Here is a 22,378-nt window from a genome sequence, read left to right as displayed (position 1 = left end):
GTAACACTGACCGGGGAGGCCTGTCTAACATAGTGCTCCACTACAGGAGCAGCTGGCATGGCCCCAAAAATCTCCTCCTCCGGTGTACCAGAGAAATGCTCGGATGGATCTGTATCGTAACTATCCTCCTCCCTAGGGGTAACAAACTCTGGAGGCATCGTCGCCGGATCCTCCGAGGGATCTGTATCATAACTGCCCTCCGTGGGATCCTCTGCTCTGGGGGTCAAAAACTCCGGAAGAATTGTTGTTGGGTCCTCTGAAGGATCAGTCTCAATCGAATAGCTGAGGCTCCTCTTACTCGGTCCTGGAAATATCCTAGGGGCTTTCTTAGCACCCCCACTATCAGAAGCTGTCCTCTTCATCTTTCGTCAATCTACAATCACCTGCAGGAAGAGGATCAGAAACAATTTCCAAAAATACTGACGCTATCGCTCTTTTTGGAGCCTCGCTGTAGACACAACAATTCGTTGGAAGGGAGCCATCCTAATAAATACAGCTCTATTGCACGATCCAAGAGCGAAGAAAAGGTAACATCCTAAATGTCCGGTAGCCTCCTGTTTATAGATGTGGTGCACAACACACCGATAAACAAGACTCTACTAGACACGGCCTGTAGACATTCCGAGGACAAACCGCTCTGATACCACTTTTGTTACGACCCAACCCCGTAGGCCGTGACTGGTGCCCGAGCTGGACACCCACACACACCTACTTACCAATCGACATATCCATACCTTATTCATATCCAACATATATTAATTTATACAGATATTAATCTGAAGCGGTCGCATATAACATACGTATCATACAGAAGCCGCTAAGGCTGTCGTGGAACATATCATCCAGAGCATATATACATACAAGCCGTTAAGGCTGTCATAACAAATAGGACCGCTTAGATGCAAATCACAGACATAACCGAACAATAACGACCCATGACCCACATATATGTCTACAGGCCTCTAACAAACACAATAGAATCATATGACGGGACAGGGCCCTGCCGTACCCCTGAATATACACATACATATATATAACGGAAGATTCTGTACCAAAATATGGGCTCCAGAACAAGGGAGCACTCCAAGGCAGCAGAACAGATAGCCTAAGCTATCGGGTCACTCACACGAACGTCTGTACCTGCGGGCATGAAATGCAGCCCCCGAAGAAGAGCGGGTCAGTACGGAATATGTACTGAGTATGTAAGGCATGGAATACAGAAAACAGAAACATAACTGGAACAACGGTAAAAAAAGTAAGTGTGTTAGTCAAAATGCCAAGGTGTTTATTTTCCGAACGTAAATCATACTTACCGATGTCATATGTCAGAAAAGCACCAAAAATGGGTAAAACATCCAAAGTACCAAAATACTTACTTTCCAAGCACAGATCATACGTGCCGACATCGTATACCACCATATACATATACATATAATCGATCCATATGTAATGTAATAGTGCCGAGGAACGTATGGCCCGATCCATATATAACATATTAGTGCCGAGGAACGTACGGCCCGATCCATATATATATATATATATATATATAACATATACTGCCGAGGAACGTTCGGCCCGATCCATATATATATAACATATACTGCCGAGGAACGTTCGGCCCGATCCATATATAGATAACATATACTGCTGCGGAACGTGCAGCCCGATCCATATACATATATCATAGTGCTGCGGAACGTGCAGCCCGATCCATACATATATTATACTGCTGTGGAACGTGCAGCCCGATCCATACATATATCATATACATATCCTTAATAATACTTCCTTTGAAAAACATATCTTACTCATATCTATGCAGAAAATAGAACATATCATGTTGCCGAGGCGTCGGCTCCGATCCATATATAACATAACATGTTAGTGGCGAGTATAACATAGTGCACACAATAATATAACCGGCCCGAGGCTCGGCGGTCGATATGATAGTAGCACGCACGAGCGGAGTATTGAGAACCTTATGTATATAAATCAATTCTAAGACTCGATGGACAAGTATACTCACCGACCCCTGAAGGCTCAGAAACAAGTTTCGGGTCAATCCGACTTAGTATAAGAAAGTTACGAGCGTTTGAAGTACAGAACGATTTATAAGCATTTCAGGAGCCATTTTTTGGGAAATTAGAGCCATAATCATGTCAAGTACCTTCGGATATCGTTATGAAACGAATCAAATAGAGCTTTTGGAACTATATGTAGGTATCAAAACATATCAGAGGCTCGATGGAATAATCAATATGTTAACATTTGGAAGGTCAAAACTATAGTCATATCATTTGTTTCTCAAATGCCATTCGGAAACATATTGGCCAAACTTCGGACATCATAGATACACGTCATCGGACATCATAGATACACATCATCGGACATCATAGATACATAGCAAAACCATACGGAAAAACTTATGGGAAATCAAGAACGGTAGCCATCCTAATGGCTCTAAGAATAAGAATCTTTCTGAAGTCATACAAATACGACATTTACTTATTTCATAAGGATCATGCCAAAGAAGAAAAGGGTAGGCCTTACATACCTCGCTCGCCTCCTAAGCTGATCCCAACTCAAGTCTCGGGCTCCCCACGATCTACAATAACGTTATTAATTACCAAATATTAGCTACAAGTACTTAGAAATTCAATTCTAACTAGCACTTGTCTACAGAAATTTCGGCAGCATCTCCCCTGTAAATACAACACCCCCGAGAATTTAACTCGGCCAAATTTGTCAGCAACCATACCAACAATCATTTCGACAATACCAACATTCAATTTGAAGCATATTCTAACATTAGTAACTCGCACAACATTCAAAACGATCCAACCAAACTCTATTCCACCTGAAACTCTACAAATGCAACAAAAGCTACAACAACACGTTTTCTTCTTTCAAATTCATAAACTACAACAACAATTCATACTTTAGCAACTTCATTCTCACAACTACATAAAACCATATTAGAATCGTATAATTTCCTACAACACCCTACAACCAATTTCCATGCCAACTTGAGCCATTAGTCTTTCATTGGCATCATAGAGTCCACAACAACACAACTAACATACTAAATAAAATTAATTCACCACTCCTCCACCATTCAACAACCACACGGCCACCATTCAACACCCACACCCACACGGCCACACACAACACACACTATTTCCATGATTTTCATTCAATTCTACTTACTACAACATATATAAACCTTCCATAACATATAAAAGAATATGAATTCTTACCTTTTTCCTCAACTTTCCACTTGACTAGAATTTTTTGAACTTGCCACCAAGAGTAGTTTTCTTGCTTCAATAAATATACCATGTTAAAGAGGGTCTTCGAATTAGTGGAAATACTAGGAGAGTATATTTCTTTGGATCAAGATGGATGGATTCAAAATTTTCTTTCCTATTCTTGTTCTTGGCCGAAAGGCCCTCTTTTTTTTTTTCTCAATTCTTTTTCTTGAAGTTCTTGAAATGAGGTGATAATGATATGGCCCTCTCTTTTTATTTCTTGGATTTAAATTCCCAAGTGGGCCTTGGCCCATACCTTGGCCGGCCACACTTGGGCTATTTTCTATATTTTTTTTTTGTTTTTCCAAGCCCAATTATTTCATGTCCAATATTTGTGATTCACGAAACTATTTTCCAAATTTCCAATTTTTCCCTTAGCCTTCCTCAATATTTCCATGAACAACTTATGTATTAAATAAGATAAAAAATATTGTCTTATCTCTTACTAGTCACAATTATCTCAAATTATCCGAATGTGTAAAATACTGGATATAACATAACCCTACAGGAGTAAGAGTAACAAGTGTAAGTGTCCGCTGCCTACGACGACTACTGGACTCTTCTTTGCTGATAGTGTTGCTCTGGTTTAATGTACCCTCATCTATTGGGATGCTCAGATCAGGTGTAATGGGAGATAATTCAAGGATGGTTGGGTTACTACCGTGATCTGACGCTTGAACCGGTGGCGTACCTAATGTTTGAACATGGTTTATAGGATCTGGCCCACCTATGGAACTCGTACCACCTTGTTGAGGTCTAACTGTGGTGGGAATAGGAATGGTAGGTATGTTTGCATGACGAGCAGAATCACCCCTAAGTGAGGACTTTCCTACACGACCTTCGCTACCTCGACCTTTTCCTCGAGCCATATCTATAAAAAAATTTGGACGTTAAAAGGAAATTAAAGCAATCATCAGTAAAAAAGTAACCAGTAAAATGCAAGTAGGCTGCTAGTAAAGAGGTTTTAATACAAGCTGTTTGCAAGTCTACAAATATGACTAATCATGATTTACAAAATCTGCAGCTTGTTACACAAGCAAACCTACAATTTATAGTTTCTATTATGAGAGGCAGTAGTTGCTACCAGGAAACTGAAAGGTTTAAATTATGGTTGCTGATGCTGCCCATCAAGATTATTTTTGTTTCAGCAATTGTATAGGACAGTGAAACTTTCAAATCTTTGTATAATATCTTTTATCCGTCCATAGTAATCACCAAAATTTGGATCCGAGATACAAACTCCACTGTTCATTGTTGATCTTGCGCTACCATGATTGTCTGTGTGAAATTTGTATCCATTAGTAAAATACACAGAATGACATGTAGCGCCTATTAGTGGTCCATGAGCAAGACTACGCAAGAATTTATTCTCAATATGGTTGCAGTGGACCTATCTGGAAAAATGTAAGACTTAGTTAAATTTTGAGAATTTAATAACATCTTGTATAAAATTTAATGATTGTTGAAACTTACATATTCCTTGAACCATATAGATAAATATGCTTCAAGGATCTCATCTATTTGACCTTGAGAGAGATTCGGAAATTCTCCTTGCAGACGTTGCACGTACATACTTCATTGCAACAAAATAAGTTCAATAGAAAGTTATGATATAGATGGATATATTTATAATAATAAGAGAGTTTAACATTCAAATGCTACCTCACAAACTGTTCAACCTCTTTACAATTTAGTAAAATGTAAGTTTGGGCAGCCTTGATTTCTTCAAGGGATAAATTCCTCTTTTTTGCTTCTCCCCATAGTCGACCGGGATGGGTGAATATTGATAAATTTCCTTCAAGATCTTCTACAGCACCACCATCATCATTACGGTCCACATCGTGATTACGTGTCATGACATGAGGTTCAAAATAATGAGAAAACAAATGTGTTGACTCCTTCATCAAGTATGCTTCACAAATGGAACCCTCAACACTAGCTTTATTCCCAATCATTCTTTTAAGAGTTCCAAGGTACCTAAATACATAAATGGATGGACCGTTATATTAGAAAAGTTATGTTTAGCATAGTTGTCACAATTTGAACATAAAGTTTCAAATTTACCTTTCAAAAGGATACATCCATCGATATTGTACAGGTCTAGCAATCTTTGCTTCATATGGCAGGTGCACAGGCAGATGTTCCATTGAGTCAAACAACACAGGGGGAAATATATGTTCTAACTTACACAAGATTTGCGGGATGTATGCCTCTAATCTTTCCATGTCATCCACTCGTAGAGTGGTCGAAGTAAGATCTTTAAAAAATAAGCTCAATTCTGTAAATGCTTGTCACACATTACTGGGAAGAAGTTCACGAAAAGAAATAGGCATTAGTCGTTGCATGAACACATGGCAATCATGATTTTTCATGCCAAATAATCTTTTCACGTTTGTGTCTGGACATCAACCCAAATTCGAAACATACCCATCTGGAAACTTCAAACCCTTCATCCAATTGAACAAGATAGCTCTTTCTTCCTTATCTATTGTATATATAGCTTTTGGATATTTTCCACTAGTGTCCTTTGCCAACTGTGGTCGATCACAGTAATTTACCATATCTTGACGTGATTGTAGATTGTCTTTGGTTTTGTTATCAATATTAAGAACTGTATTAAATACATTATCAAAGACATGTTTTTCAATATGCATGACATCAAGATTATGTCGAATCATGTTAGAACTCCAATAAGGAAAATCCCAAAATATGTTTCGCTTTTTCCACCCACAAGACTTACATATTCTCTGATTAACTTCCTGTGCATCTAACTCTGTTACTTTCCTTATCCCCAAGTCACAAATTTGGTTCAAAATTTCCTCTCCTGTTCTATAGAGTGGTGATGGTCTTTTGACAGTCTTACCTTTGAGAAAGTTTTACAATCTCTCCTAAAAGGAAGATATTGGTCAAGGAACATTCTGTGACTATCAAACCAAGATGTTTTCCTGCCATGTTGTAATCTAAAGGATTGTGTTTCCTCTATACAATAAAGACATGCTAACTTGCCTGCAGTACTCCATCCTGATAACATAGAATATGCTAGGAAGTCACTGATAGTCCACATCAAAGCTGCCCTCAGTAGAAAGTTTTGCTTTTTCGAGATGTCAAATGCTTCTACACCTGTCTCCCACAACACGGTCAATTCCTTTATTAAAGGTTGCAGATAAACATCAATTTTATGTTTGGGATTGTTTGGCCCAGGAACAATGACAGTTAGGAACATATATGCCTCTTTCAAGCACATTCCTGGAGGCAAATTGTATGGGGTGACAATCACTGGCCACGAAGAGTATTTCCTCCCAGATTGACTAAATGGTTGGAAACCATCAGTACATAACCCCAACCTTACATTCCTTGGTTCAGCAGCAAAAAAAAGAATGAGTTTCATTGAAGTTCTTCCAAGCCTCAGAGTCTGATGGATGACGCATTACCTGTTACACCTCGGAAAAGTCCCCGTACATGTACAAGGAATAGAACGTCAAGGGTATGAGTGTGGGGTGTTTTGCTAAGCAAGGGGTGATGATTCGTGAATTTTTGGAAATGGAAAAGTTATAGAATTTCATGCAGCCCACTGGTCGTAAAGTGATTTACGACCCGTAAAGTGATTTACGGACCGTAAACCACCATCGTCCTCCAGCCTTTCAAATTTCAACTTTCTGTTAAGTGGTGAAATGCTTAAATACGACTTGGAATACGGCCCCGTAAACTGGTTTACGGACCGTAAACCTCGATCGTAAACTGCCATGTTCTTCGGCCAGCTTCTCTGTTTTGGACATGCTTTAAGACGACCACATAATACGGCTCGTAAACTAGTTCACGGCCCGTAAACTGTGGTTTACGACCACTGTTCACCCCGACTGGAATTCATTAAAGATCAAACTTTGAGTTATTAAAAGGGACCAAAGCCTCATTTTATTTCATTATTCATCTATACAACTCAAGAAAGCTCTAGAACTCTCTCAATACTTCATCCATAGAAATTCAAGGGAATCAAGGGAAGAAACTAGGATCATCAACACTAAACTTATGAAACAAGTGAATGAAACCTAGTTGGAAGTCATCTTCTCCAAGAAATCACAAAAGAGGTAAAGGAGGGTTTTGGTGCACAAGGAAGGATTCTACTATAAGCTTGTTCCACCACCATCCAAGGTGAGTTTTATGACTAACATGTGGTTTAAAGTATTAGAAGACTAAGACACTTGAATTGTAGTAAGACATAGGAAGTGCACCATTATTTAGTGAATAGTGTCACTGTGGAGTGATGGTTGAATGGAATCATGGAAGTTGATATGCTATGATTATAAATACGTTATAAATGAAGTTTTGACCATGGAATCAGTGCGATACATGAGTAAAAGTGACGAGTAGTTAAAACCACTAAATGTGGAGAAATTGGAGGAAATTGGTGGATTTTGCTAAACGTACATAAATGATGATTGCTGATTTCTATATTGTGGATATTGTCGCGAATGTTTGGGAGCTAAAATAGAATATGGGAAACGCATTATAAACAAAGGTAGTGCTGCCCAATTTTGCCTAGAAATAGTAGTCCGTCCTTATAATTTCTTAGCTAACGACGACATGAATTCTCTTGAAGGTATATGCACGCGCAATAAAGGATGTACGAGCAAGCGATAAGAATAGTAAACGTCAAAGGTACGTGAGGCTATTCCCTTTCTTTCAAAGACATGATCCCTAGCTTACGATTTCATAAATGCTCCCATCTTTTCCTTGCTATCAAAGGTTAAAAAGTCTAAGATTCCGAAGCATGATTTCCTTCTTGATATTCCATAAATGTTTTCCAAGTACTCCTATTTTCCAAAACCAAAGGTTGTGATTATGTGAGTTCTTATGATAACGACGAAGGATATTTTTTTTTCAATGACAACGATGATGTCAAAAGTGAGAATATCATTATGATGACTATGATGAGAACGATCTCATGTTTAAAAGTTTCAAGTTTACGATTTCAAGGACTATATGAGAACGTCGAGCTATTTACTGATTTCTCAATTTATTCATGGATGGTGACTTATTTCTAAATCTTCCAAAGTATATGAATGGATGCCTTATGAAGTTCATGATTTTATTCTATGCTATTCTTCATTGATAGTCTCGCCTTATAATAATTGTTCCTTCAAGGTGAGACAAAGCGACGATGATTACCCCATAACATAATCGGAGGCTTTCGACCTTACGTCACTCCGACGTACTTACAGCTTTTCCTTGGGCTCTCAAGCATGCTATGTATATTATGTATATATATATGTGATATGAAAATGTTTTCAGGGGAAATGGGGAAAGGTGAGGCGCTATAGACGCATAGCCACCTGGTCAGCTAGCATATCATGATTTCATCCTGGACGCGGGATGCCCGGACGCGGGATATATGGGTTATGGATCGGGCCGTACGTTCCTCGGCACTAACTTATTATATTTATGGATCGGGCCGTACGTTCCTCGACACTAACATATGATGACATATGGATCGGGCTGCGCGTTCCGCAACAATTTACTATATGATGCTTTATGAGTATGCATGCATGGATCTGCCTTAAGAGGCAAGCAGTTATCGATTATCCCCTTGTACTTACTTTACTTTCTTATTCTTACTTTATTTCTTGATGTATGCCTTACGTACTCAGTACAATGCTCGTACTGACATTCTTTTCTTTGGATGCTGTGTTCATGCCCATAGGTAGACGGGAAAGCGGTCCAGACTGATAGGAGTCACTAGCCGAGCTGAAGAGCACTCCATCTTCCGGAGGTGCTAATTGGTTGTTCCTTTTGTGTATATATTTTGTATGCCATTCAATAGAGGCTCATAGATGCTCTATGTGGGTTGTGTGGTTCCACAACGTGGGTAGTACGCATGTGTATAAGTATATTGAAATATGTTTTTTTTTGGTATCAACACGTTATATTTTTGTAATGAAAAACAAGTCCTCTATTTAAAGCTAACCGGAAATAGATGAATGATTGTTAAATGGGTTAGGTAAATGATAGTACGAGCGGTGCCCGGTGGTTAGCCCCGGGTACCCGTCGCGGCCCCTAGCCGGGTCGTGACAGAAGTGGTATCAGAACAGTTCGTCCTAGGAAGTGTCTACGAGCCGTGTCTAGTAGAGTCTTGTTTATCGGTGTGTTGTGCACCACATCTATAAACAGGAGGCTACCGGGCATTTAGGAAACATGACCATCTTTCTTCTTAATAGATCGTGCGATAGAGCTGTGTTATAAGACTATCTCTCCCCTAACGGTGCGTTGTCATTTCAGCAAAACCGATGAAGGGAAAAGCTACGACGGCCCAGAAGGGCAAGATGGTGGTTGAATAAGGGCTTGATCGAGATCCGTCTACGGATATGGAGGAGGGCGAACCCCAGAATAACGCCCCACTTTGATTTTCCCATACCTCGCCCACTTTTAAGGATCAAAGGGAAGCCTCGATCTTAGCTCCAGTACCCCCGTTCCTTCGCAAGATACCGCGGGCCAAGAGATGAGACAGGTCATTCTTTTACTGACTCAATTGGTAGCCGCTCAGACTCAGCGGCATAATGCGAGTCACGATGGCAGAGGTTGGAGAAAGGGAGTTAATTCCTTTGGGTCTGACCGTGAGATTAGAGATGCACCTCCACAGTTTCCCAGACCCAGATTTGATGGACCTGCTTATTCAAGGTCATCCCAGAGTCTTAGAGTTTCTCGTTCTCAGGTTCAGAGTGATTCCGGTCAGAAGAGGTCACCAGTACCACGATGTATTCAGTGTCGCAGGTTACACTGGGGACCGTGTCGTCGGGGCTCGGATGTTTGTTATGCCTGTGCTAGGCCAGGCCATTTAAAGCGAAATTGTCCATCGCTACGTGGTAAAAGTGAGGTTCGGACTACGGGAATGGTAACAGGCTCTTCATCATCGACACACCCTCCAAGGTCAGGGCCACAGGGGCTAGTAAGCAGTGGTAGAGACCGAAGAACGCCTAGTCCCAACGGATCCCAGCGTCATACCCAGGCGTTAGCTGAACGACGGGATCCTGAGTCTTCCCCTGATATTACTCCAAGTATATTTCTAGCACCCTTTTATGATTAATGCAAATACGTGTGCAAATAAGCCATATGGTAAATGTAATGTAACTGACTAAAAAGGATAACAGGTTGAGTATGCCTGCTTCATGAGGCTACCCTATGTTACGAGCAGGTTTGCAAATGAGATCAAGAAGTGTCACTCTATAGGGTGGATTATGATCTGGGTACAATGAGCCGTAACAAGAATTGTTATGTAAAGTATAGCGAGAAGACGCCTAAGGGCACGGATGATATCTTTAGTTTGGCGTATAAGGCCGAGACTACAGTAAAGATAAATAATGAAAGTAGGATAATTAGTAGGAGGAAGGTCAACGCGATAGGAGCGAGATGGTGGATGATCAGGACGGATAGAATTAGTTTTAGGCAGCAAGGGACGCATTGACACAGGTGGTGTATCCTAAAGAACAAAGCGGTACTAAGTTAAGAATATGGTTCCTCATGCAAAGAGTCAAGGATCGATTATTAAGTGGGAGGAGATAAGATAGCAAAGAGGAAATGTACGAAGTACGAGTGCCTAAAGAATAGTGGCGTGGTAGTTAAAGGAGAACATATCTCCTACAAATATCCCATACCAAGTTAGAACGAGTGAAGTGAATGAGGTAAAGAGTTGAAGAGGAAAAGATGATCATGAGTTATGGATCTACTGTACGACGATGAAGCGATGAAGTAGAGTTATAACTAATAATGATAGTGGTACAATGCGGATATGAATCGGTTCCAAGCGCAAACAAGAGTAAGAGAATAAGGAGGCATGGGGCGCATTAGCGGCGTAAGAGAGACCTAAGCCCTAGGGAAACGAAGGTGGCGTTACAAGCAATTTTGAGCGCCGAAGAAGAGGGCGAGTGACATTAGATGGGTGGCATGGATAGCTAGACCCACTATTAATGTAAGCATCCCTATGGGGCAGGAAGTTGTTAATCGGAGCAGATTCAGATACAGACACATAACTACTGGATGAGCTAAGTAACGTACGTTTTGCTCGGAGTGTTATATCGGGTGCATTTCTTGGTTATAAGACTGTAAGGCGAGTACGCTAAGACTCCACGACTCCACGTATGAATTGTTATAGCCATAGACTGTAGGGGACGGAATAAGTAAGGCGTAGTGTAGCCAGGAGTACGTGGATTCGAGATTTAAAGGTACGAGTAAAACCCTTAAAAGGGGGGGAAGAAAATAGAGAGGACACCAGTGTGAAGGTTGAAATGATGAACCCTACGGGAGTGTATTGACTAAAAGCGGTAGAATAAAGACGCGCAAAAGCAAGAAGAAGGGGGGGAAGAAGAAGAGCCGTGAGTCGGCAAATATAGTAAAACACTGGTGACGGGCAGAGGTGGACCCACAATTCCCTAAGATTATACCACCTCATCGTCCCTCTAAATTATAAATCTCAGATGAATTTGTAACGAAGTATAAGGCCGATCTGTGAGACGTTGTGTCCCCTAAGGTCCCAAGTGGCGCAAAACGAGGAATAAAATTGCGAAACTCTGGTTTCGTGACATGGTTGGAGGAGAGTTGGAATCAGTTTAGGGAGTACTGATTAGTTACTATTACTCTTCCAGCAGAATGGAAACTCTCATTTCTCTGCCCTTATATAGATTTAATGACTTCCAGGATTGAATACTCTTTTAGCCCAAATGAAAATATAACCCCGGAGAATGTTGTGAATATAGTGGGTGACGGTAGCCCCAAGAAGAAGGCATGCAGGCCTGAGACACAGAATAATTCATGATATTAACATGGGTCTTATTGTAAAGTTACCCCGTTCTCGAGGTAAGGGCGTTAGCGAAAAGGTCATTGAGAAGGATATTGACACTTAGATGAATATGACCATGGATACGGCATACCGATGAATATGACTATGGATGCGAAGACAGACATGGATATAGGTATACGGATGGATGGATACGAATGTGAATCGCGCAAAAAGAGTATGTAATTCGTAGATGTTTACGCGTCGCCAATGAGACCAAGTGAACACTTAGGAGAGGAGTAGGAGGTAAAGTAAGGGTGAGAGAGTCATGATGCCTGGGGTGAGTTGAAGAAGGGTATATGGTAAACGAAACTGAAATGTCGAGTTGGAATTACTGTGAGAGACAAATGGAATAATTGTTTGGGGCATAGTATAAGTACAGGTTACATACTCACTATAGAAGCCCGAGGATATGACAACCTACGAGAGCGATAGAATCACGGAATAAAGGGGGAGTTAGGTTCCGAGGCATTAGATCCTATAAGATCGTATGCAACAAGCAAGGTAGCTTATAAATATGTTAGAACTCCCACTAGGAGCATGTCGATAAAATGATGCTCAAATGACAAGAAAGTTGATGTATGAGAAAGTACCCTTTGCCACATTAGATAGGTAAGTGCGAGGACTTCGAAATAAGGAGGTGGCTTAAAACAGAGTTTGGTGGCAAAAGCGATACTCGGGAAGAAATACTAGGGAAGCCAGAGTGAATGCGGAAGCCAAGTATCCTCACCTAGTCGAATCTCCAGGAGAAGTTCATGATGGTATGTATGTTTTAATTTTATGTTTTTGGTCGTGTGTGGCCATAAATGTGTTAATATTGTGATAGGGCCCTGTGAGGCGAAGATATTGTGGGTTGTTGTAATGGAAAGATAGTGCTCAAATTACAAAGGAAACTCCGGCAAATTTTCTTAGAATCCCCGCTGATTTAACATTCGAGGACGAATGTTCCAAAAGGGGGGAAAATGTTACACCTCGGAAAAGTCCCCGTACATGTACAAACAAAGGTAGTGCTTCCCAATTTTCCCTAGAAATAGTAGTCCATCCTTATAATTTCTTAGCTAACGACGACGTGAATTCTCTTGAAGGTATATGCACACGCAATAAAGGAAGTACGAGCAAGCGAGAAGAATAGTAAACGTCAAAGGTATGTGAGGCTATTCCCTTTCTTTCAAAGGCATGATCCCTAGCTTACGATTTCATAAATGCTACCATCTTTTCCTTGCTATCAAAGGTTAAAAAGTCTAAGATTCCGAAGCATGATTTCCTTCTTGATATTCCATAAATGTTTTCCAAGTACTCCTATTTTCCAAAACCAAAGGTTGTGATTATGTGAGTTCTTATGATAACGACGAAGGATATTTTTTTTTCAATGACAACGATGATGTCAAAAGTGAGAATATCATTATGACGACTATGATGAGAACGATCTCATGTTTAAAAGTTTCAAGTTTACGATTTCAAGGACTATATGAGAACGTCGAGCTATTTACTGATTTCTCAATTTATTCATGGATGGTGACTTATTTCTAAATCTTCCAAAGTATATGAATGGATGCCTTATGAAGTTCATGATTTTATTCTATGCTATTCTTCATTGATAGTCTCGCCTTATAATAATTGTTCCTTCAAGGTGAGACAAAGCGACGATGATTACCCCAAAACATAATCGGAGGCTTTCGACCTTACGTCACTTCGACGTACTTACAGATTTTCCTTGGGCTCTCAAGCATGCTATGTATATTATGTATATATATATATGATATGAAAATGTTTTCAGCGGAAATGGGGAAAGGTGAGGCGCTATAGACGCATAGCCACTTGGTCAGCTGGCATATCATGATTTCATCCTGAACGCGGGATGCCCGGACGCGGGATATATGGGTTATGGATCGGGTCGTACGTTCCTCGGCACTAACTTATTATATTTATGGATCGGGACGTACGTTCCTCGGCACTAACATATGATGACATATGGATCGGGCTGCGCGTTCCGCAACAATTTACTATATGATGCTTTATGAGTATGCATGCATGGATCCGCCTTAAGAGGCAAGCAGTTATCGATTATCCCCTTGTACTTACTTTACTTTCTTATTCTTACTTTATTTCTTGATGTATGCCTTACGTACTCAGTACAATGCTCGTACTGACATACTGTTCTTTGGATGTTGTGTTCATGCCCACAGGTAGACGGGAAAGCGGTCCAGACTGAGAGAAGTCACTAGCCGAGCTGAAGAGCACTCCATCTTCCGGAGGTGCTAATTGGTTGTTCCTTTTGTGTATATATTTTGTATGCCACTCAATAGAGGCTCATAGATGCTCAATGTGGGTTGTGTGGTTCCACAACGTGGGTAGTACGCATGTGTATAAGTATATTGACATATGTTTTTTTTGGTATCAACACATTATATTTTTGTAATGAAAAGCAAGTCCTCTATTTAAAGCTAACCGGAAATAGATGAATGATTGTTAAATGGGTTAGGTAAATGATAGTACGAGCGGTGCCCGGTGGTTAGCCCCGGGTACCCGTCGCGGCCCCTAGCCGGGTCGTGACATTACCCCATCCTCTTGTGTATGCTCATGGTGCCATCTCATGTCGGCAGCTGTAGCATGGGATGCATATAATCTTTTCAATCTAGGAATCAAAGGAAAATAATACATTTTCTTGTAAGGGACCAATTTCCTCTTACGAGAGTCGAAACGATGCTTATACCTCTGGTTACCACAGAATTTACAAGATGTAAGGTTTTCATCATTACCCAATACAACATACATCCTGAATCCCAACAATCAATCTTTTCAACTGGCAAACCCAAACTACGCACTAGTTCCTTAGTCTGATAATAACTATCAAGCACTTTGTTATCTTCAGGTAAAGCCTCTTTCAACAATTGTATCATTTGGTTATAACCTCTCTGTGACAAAGTATTCTCCATTTTAATATTTAACATTATGGAGACTACTGCAAGTTGAGAGAGAGAAGAACCGGGATATAATTTTTCATCAGCAGCTTGTAGAAAATTATAAAATCTTTGGGACTCGGGATTAGGCTCCTCCTCCATTGAAGGATTAGGCTCCTCCTCCATTGAAGGTTCATAAGGATGAGAAGAATCAACTTCAATATTGCTATAATATTGCGAACTCGAACCCTAACCAAAGTTGGGACCAACTGCATCCAAGACCATTTGTCGGTATGGATTATCGAATCCCGATTCAGGTTGAGAACCACCGTGTAAATCATTACCAGAAGCTATCTCACCGATCACATCTTTTTCCCCCTGATACTCCCAAACAAAATAGCCCTCAACAAATCCAAAATTAAAAAGGTGATGTTATTTCAACATCCATGTATTTAATGTTGGGACATTTTTTACATGGACATCTAACCTTGTTACCACTCATGTAATTTCGCTGAGAACGTGCAAATTGGATTAAATTATCTACACCGGTTACAAAGCTAGAGTTTATACCCTCTCGGCCATCCAACCTATCGTACATCCAATCACGCTCTAGATTATTCATGTTCCTATTAATGTTGACATAAACAAAGCAATCAAATTAATGTTCTGTCTTCATATCATTAATACAACCGAATGACCTCTAAATGGAAGAACAAGCTGAAATAACTTAGTGAAACAGAACATATCATTCACCTTTTAGTTAAAAAAAATCACAAACTAAAACAAAAATGAAACTGAAACAAAAAAAATCGAGTAAGAAACCCAGTTCACTAATACTGATTTCAAATCACATAATACAAAAAAAATCGAGTAAGAAACCTAGTTCACTAACACTGATTTCAAATCACAGAATATAAAGAATGTTGAGATCTTCAAGCTTTTTCTCGACATGCAACAAATTAAAACAAACTTTAACCACCAAATAATATTATCCTACAAGGTTTAGCACAAACAAAGGTTGAATTTCCATTTTCATCAGATTTTGGCACAAATAGAGATTCCCAACACTTAACCTTCAAATAAATTATAAACCCAACAGTTTTCAAGACACCCAACTTCGATTTTAGCCAAAAAAAAAACACTTAAAGACGCTCTGTCCTTTAGATAATAAGAAGAAAAACACAGATTTCTTAATTTCTATTTTAGATTTAATGTTAGAAAACACAAAGAAGGAGATAAAGAAGAAAGAAACTGCCCATAAAACATACAAAAATCAAAACATACCTTTCCTTTAGATAAAAGATGCAGCAGAAGAAGAGAAAAACACAATAGAAACCCTAGATTCACATTATTTTGATCTATGTTGTGCTCTCTCTCTCTCTCTCTCTCTCTCTCTCTCTCTATGTTAGCAATCGCATACTCTCTCTCTATATCTGTGTTCGGTGTGTTTGACGTGAAATGAAATAAATGTGTACCCTAGGATATATCTTTTTTTTTAACACTTAACGATGGAATAGCGACAGATTTTATATTCCGTCGCTAAATAATACATTGATTTCCTTTAATGATTAATATTGCGACGAATTTTTCCGTTGCTGCAAATATTTATTTTTTCCGAGAAAAATTAAAAGGCCTAGCGACTGATTTTTCGTTGCTGAATCTGTCGCTACATAAAAATAAAATTTGTCGCGCCTCTTCTCTTGCTAAATCTGTAGTGAAATTTAAGGCGCCAAAATTTCGCGCTAATCATTAGTGATGAAATTCAGTTTTCGTTGCTAATCCATCGCTATATAATGAGATAAAATTTTAGTTGCTTTTCTCGCAACAAAATGAGCAATCCGTAGCTAATCCGTCGTTAATTAGCGACAGAATATGGTCTGTCGCTAATATTCCGTCACTAAACGCTGGTTTTTGAGTAGTGAGTTATTGATATGTGTTGGTGTACCCATTGTTAGTACTTGACTTGATATATTTTGGCATACCCACTGTGGTGTTGTGAGGCAATACATTGCTGGCATATCTCGTTGTGGTATTTGTGACATTAAACATGATGGTTGATGATTGACATATGTATAGCACGCATTCTCTCATATTCATCCATGGCCGATACCCAGTGATGATCCGGTATCATTGATTGAGAAAAACTGATATTTGATAAACTTTTTTACTTGATTGATTGTGAAAAGGTCGATGTCCAAAGATCCATTTTGGAATCGTTGTTTATATGAAACTGATATTTGATAAACTCTTTTACTTGAGTGATTGTGAGAAGGCCGATGTCCAAGGTTCAATTCTGAAATCGTTGATTTGTGAAACTGATATTTGACAGACTCTTTTGAGTGACTGTGACGAGGCCGATGTGTGATGGTTATATTTAGGCATCGTTGTTGCATGGCCGGTTCCGATGTTATCCCGGAATCATTGTTAGTGCATGGACTTCGTGGGTCCCTCAGGGTGGTGCCGGTAAGACTCCCCTGTCAGCAATTAGCCAGGGTCCAATCTGTCTGTTGGCCAAAGACCCAGAATGGGTGGCACTTTGACTTCGCAAGTCACGTTGGGTTGTGCTACCGAGATGTCGATATTTTCATTCGGAGTACATGTGTACACCTCATTTGCATAGCACGGCATCGCATTCATACAATTATGGCACTGCATTGTATTATTACTTGATCGAGTGTGGTGATGATTGGATTGTGATGTTTCCGTTGTGATGATTGGATTGTGTCGTTTCTATTGGGGTGATCAGATTAGATCGGGTATACTCGGACTTATCATATTGGGGTTTAGATGCTTACATAGGTGATGATGGATATTTGGTTGCTATTATATTGTCTCATGCTTGATTGTTTTATTTGCTTATCTGCTTTATTTTCTGAATTGTGTTAACTAAGCTTAGTTGGCTGATGATGCCTACCAGTATGATTATTTGTATTGACCTGCAGTTGCTGCATTCTTTTATGAATGCAGAGTACCAGGTCGAATCTACTTCTCTGACTCGTGGCTGATCGACTCTTCAGCTTCCACTTGAGTTTTCCAGGGTGAGCATGGCGTCCGCTAACCTCGAAGAATCTTCTATTACTTATGTCTTGCTTTCCATTCAGAGACATGATTTGAGACTACTTATGTATTATTATTCAGACTTTATTATTCGGATTTAGATGCTCTTGTACGACCAGACATGATACTGGGGTGGATTTCATTTACTTCCGCACTTGTTAACATTATATTCTATTGTGAGACTTACGTTATTTTACTTTCTTCCACTATTTTCTATTATTGTGAATGTTGAGCTAAGCGTTCGCCTACCGAGGAGGGAAAGGTAGGTGCCTGCATCACCTAGGCTAAAATAGGCCGTGACACTTGCCTTTTCCACTCAAATTACTACCTTTGGATGGATCCTTTGGAATTTATATATAAACCCTACTAGTAACAATCTTTTTAGAAGTAAAATATGGAAAGAAATAAAATTTACCGATTCACAAACAGATTGGGCTTGGAGAGACAAGAGAAAGACCAATTTGTATGAAAAGAAAATTCCCAAATATCCACTCTTCTTGATTTCCTTCTTGATGTTGGAAACCAAGAATAACAATAAACCTGGAGTTTATAAAAGTAGCTTAATTTGCAAGCACTTGAATTTTCTCCTTTTTTTTAAACCATTTTTGGTTGCTATGAAGCGTACCTTTAAACTACTACAAAAAGTGATTTTTTTTTGTTTTGTCAAGAAATTCCCAAGATTATCAAGAACGGAACCTTGATAGAACCACTCTGATACCACTTGATAAGAATCAGGTTACTTGAATAAAACAAGATTATGATGCGGAAGCAAAAATACGAATATTAAAGACAAGAATGTAAAGATAGGCAAAATTCGAGAATAAAATCCCCAAATTTCAAGATTAAGTGATAAGAACACCAATTGATCTTAGTATTCAAATTAGCGGATTAAGACTAATTACGATACTAATAGACTCAATTGAAGAACTTATATAAAAAAAAGTGATCTAGACCCCTATTTAGAAGAAACTAGAGACAATAATTAGATGAAAACTAATTAACTTTTTTAATTTACGAATAAGAACCAAAGATGTTAAGTTAAAAATTAATCTTACCTCCTAAAGAATGCTTCTTCTAGGGTTGCACGATAAATCCATAGTCACCACACGCAAACGTGTAAAGAACATAAACTGTCAAATTATATTAATAATAATAGTCTAATAAAAAATAACAAAATCCACCCCCGTATATAGGGGAAACCTATCCCAAATAGTACGGGATTCGAATCTACTTTTATGGAAATAAATAAATACTAAAACCTAACTAGGAAACTTTAAACTAGGAAAGCATGTAAAATTGTCAGACTTATTCCTAATAAAATATGGAAAAGTGACAAGTCTTGGCATCAAAATACACGCCACATCATCATGTTTGGGCGTGTGAAATTCAGCCTAATTTAGGGTTGGCTTTCATCCATTATGGGCATGACATTTAAGCCCACTTTGGGCCAAATTGAAGCTCTTTTGTTGGGCATCTCTTTGGGATCCATGTGGCTGCTCCTTGGCTTTCTTTTGGGCCTTTATTGGCATGCAAAAATTAGTTCTTTTGGGCTCTCATTTGGACACTTCTTTCACGATAAGCTTCTTTTTGATTTCCACAGAAGTCCATCAATCTTTAATCGAAGTATGCCACGTGGAGGCTATCACTTGATATGTTACTTGCATGGTATATTAATGGAGTAACAAATTCCTTCTCCACTGTCCGATCAATTAATGAACTTCTAATCTAGGCCCTTCATCAGAATGAGTCACACGATTCCTGATTAATACACGTGTCCCTCACCAGCTAACATCTAAATGAGCAGCGACTCCTACTTTCCCAATTCAGTATTCACAATCAATAACCATAGGGACATAACAACTCCATCCCACTCCAAAACGACCTTATCCTCAAGGTCGAAAATTAGCCATTAATTTGGACATTGGCTGCTGATATAGCCCTAATCTTCCTACGTTGCTTCATCTGGACTCAGATTTGTCCAGTGGATAAGCACTTTCACACCCATTGCATTGTTCACCTTCACCATCTTGCGCTGTAAAATAGCCAAGGGTTGCACCAGTACACGACCCTCAGTATCACATGTCGGTGGTTGTTGCTGAGAAACGATATCAAGACCCACCCTCTTCTTCAGTTGTGAGATGTGGAAGACCGGGTGGGTTTGAGAGCCTGGTGGGAGATCCAAGTGGTAAGCTACTATTCTGATCACTCTATAACTTTATAAGGACCGTAGTACTTGGCACTTAGCTTCAAGTTGCTTCGAATAGCCACTGTGGACTGCATGTAGGGTTGTAATTTCAAGTAAATTAAAGCAACCACCGCCAATTCTCTCTCTATTCTGTTCGATCTGCATAGAACTTCTTGCGTGACTGACGTTGTTCTAGATTCTCATTAAGATGCATCAAAAACTGTCGTCTTTGAGCTAAACAAGCTTCAGTTGTAGTGTTAGTAGAGTGGGGGGAGTGAACCTAGTGGAACCTAAAGGGGAAGATATCCATATAGGGCTTAAAATGATGTAGATTGCAGGGAACTGTGATGGTTGGTGTTACACCACCACTCGTCTAAAGGAAGCCATTTGATCTATTGTTTTGGATTAGCTGATATCATAGCTCTTAGATATGACTCTAGACATCTGTTAAGTCTTTCCATAAGATTGGGGGTGGTAAGTTGTGGTCAAATTTAGCTTGGTACCCATAGACTTGAACAATTATTACCAAAATTGACTGGTAAAAATAGAGTCCCTATCAATTACAATGGCTTTAGGAAGCCTATGTAGTTTATAGATTTCCTTTAGGAATGTATCAATCACATATGAGCAGTGAAAGGGTCCTTGAGGGCTAAGAAGTGACCATAGTTAGTCAGTCTATCCACCACCACTAATATAGCATCTTTATGCCCAGAAAAAGGTAACCCCTCAATAAAATCCATGGAAATATCTTGCTAAGGAGAATCTGGAATGGGTAAGGTTTGTAGTAACCTAGGGTAATGAACATTTTCATTCTTAACCCTTTGACACACATCACAGTTTGAAACCCATTTACACACATTAGAGTTCATATTAGGCCAATAGAAAACCATCTTAATTCTCTTATAAGTCCCTTGTTGACTCGAATTCCCTCCCAAGGCAGAGTGGTGCAATGCTTCAAACACCTTCTTTCTAAGCTCGTTACCTCTACCCAACAAAATTCTATTATCATACCTGATTACACCTTGGTGGAGAGTGTACGTGTGATTGCTAGTGGGATCGGCAATTAACTCTGCCAGTAGTTGCAATGAGACAGGATCATGCTTATAGCCCAACATTACCTCCTGCATCTAAGTAGGTTCATAGGCAGTCGTAGCTTGTATTGAAGAATCATCGTCCTCCCTTCTTGATAAAGCATCAACAACCCTATTCTTTGTACCCTTTTTTTTTATAGTCCAGATCAAGTAGCTTAGTAACGCCCTTTTCTCACAATGCAGTAGTAACCCTCTGCTCTAACAAGTATATGAGGCTATGATGGTCTATTCTAATGATAAATTGACCTCCTATTATGTAGTGTCTCCACCTCTCGACTGCAGCTAAGACTGCCATATATTACTTCTCATAAGTGGACAAACCCTAATGTTTTGGAGCCATAGCTTTGCTGAAAAATGCTATGGGTCCACCTTTCTGCATAGAACTGCTCCCATACCCACTGTACAAGCATCGGTCTTAACTACAAACACCGTGCTAAAGTGTGCGAAAGCCAGTATTAGAACTGATGTCATTGCCCTGTTTAGCACCTGAAATGCCAAGTCAAAGTTGGCCTTTAGATCCCATTGGAAGGAGTTCTTCTTCAATAAGTTGGTTAGGGGCTTACTAATCAGCCCATAGACTGAACAAACCTTCTGTAGTAATCAGCAAGTCCAAGAAAACCCCTTAAAGCCTTGATTGTATTAGGAATAGGCCAATTCACTATAGTTTCTATCTTACTGGGGTCTGTGGACACACCTTAACCAGTAATGATATGACCAAGATACTCCATCTTGTTTTGACCAAAAGAACATTTGAATCTTTTTTGCATAAAGCTGCTCTTTCCTGAGAACTTGTAACACTCAAGTGTTCCTTATGTTGTATAGAGTTGTTGTAGATTAGGATGTGATCAAAGAAGACTAATATACACTGCCTTAGGAAATCCTTGAACACATGTATGGTTCGTGAGGCTCTAAAATGTTGCTGGAGCATTAGTTAATCCAAATGGCATAACGTTGAACTCATAGTGGCCCAAAATGAGTCCTAAATGTTGGTTTGTAAACATCCCCTTCATTCA

The sequence above is a fragment of the Lycium barbarum genome, chromosome 7 (genome assembly GCF_019175385.1).
Source record: "Lycium barbarum isolate Lr01 chromosome 7, ASM1917538v2, whole genome shotgun sequence".
Taxonomy (NCBI): domain Eukaryota; kingdom Viridiplantae; phylum Streptophyta; class Magnoliopsida; order Solanales; family Solanaceae; genus Lycium; species Lycium barbarum.
This window is presented reverse-complemented; position numbering follows the sequence as displayed.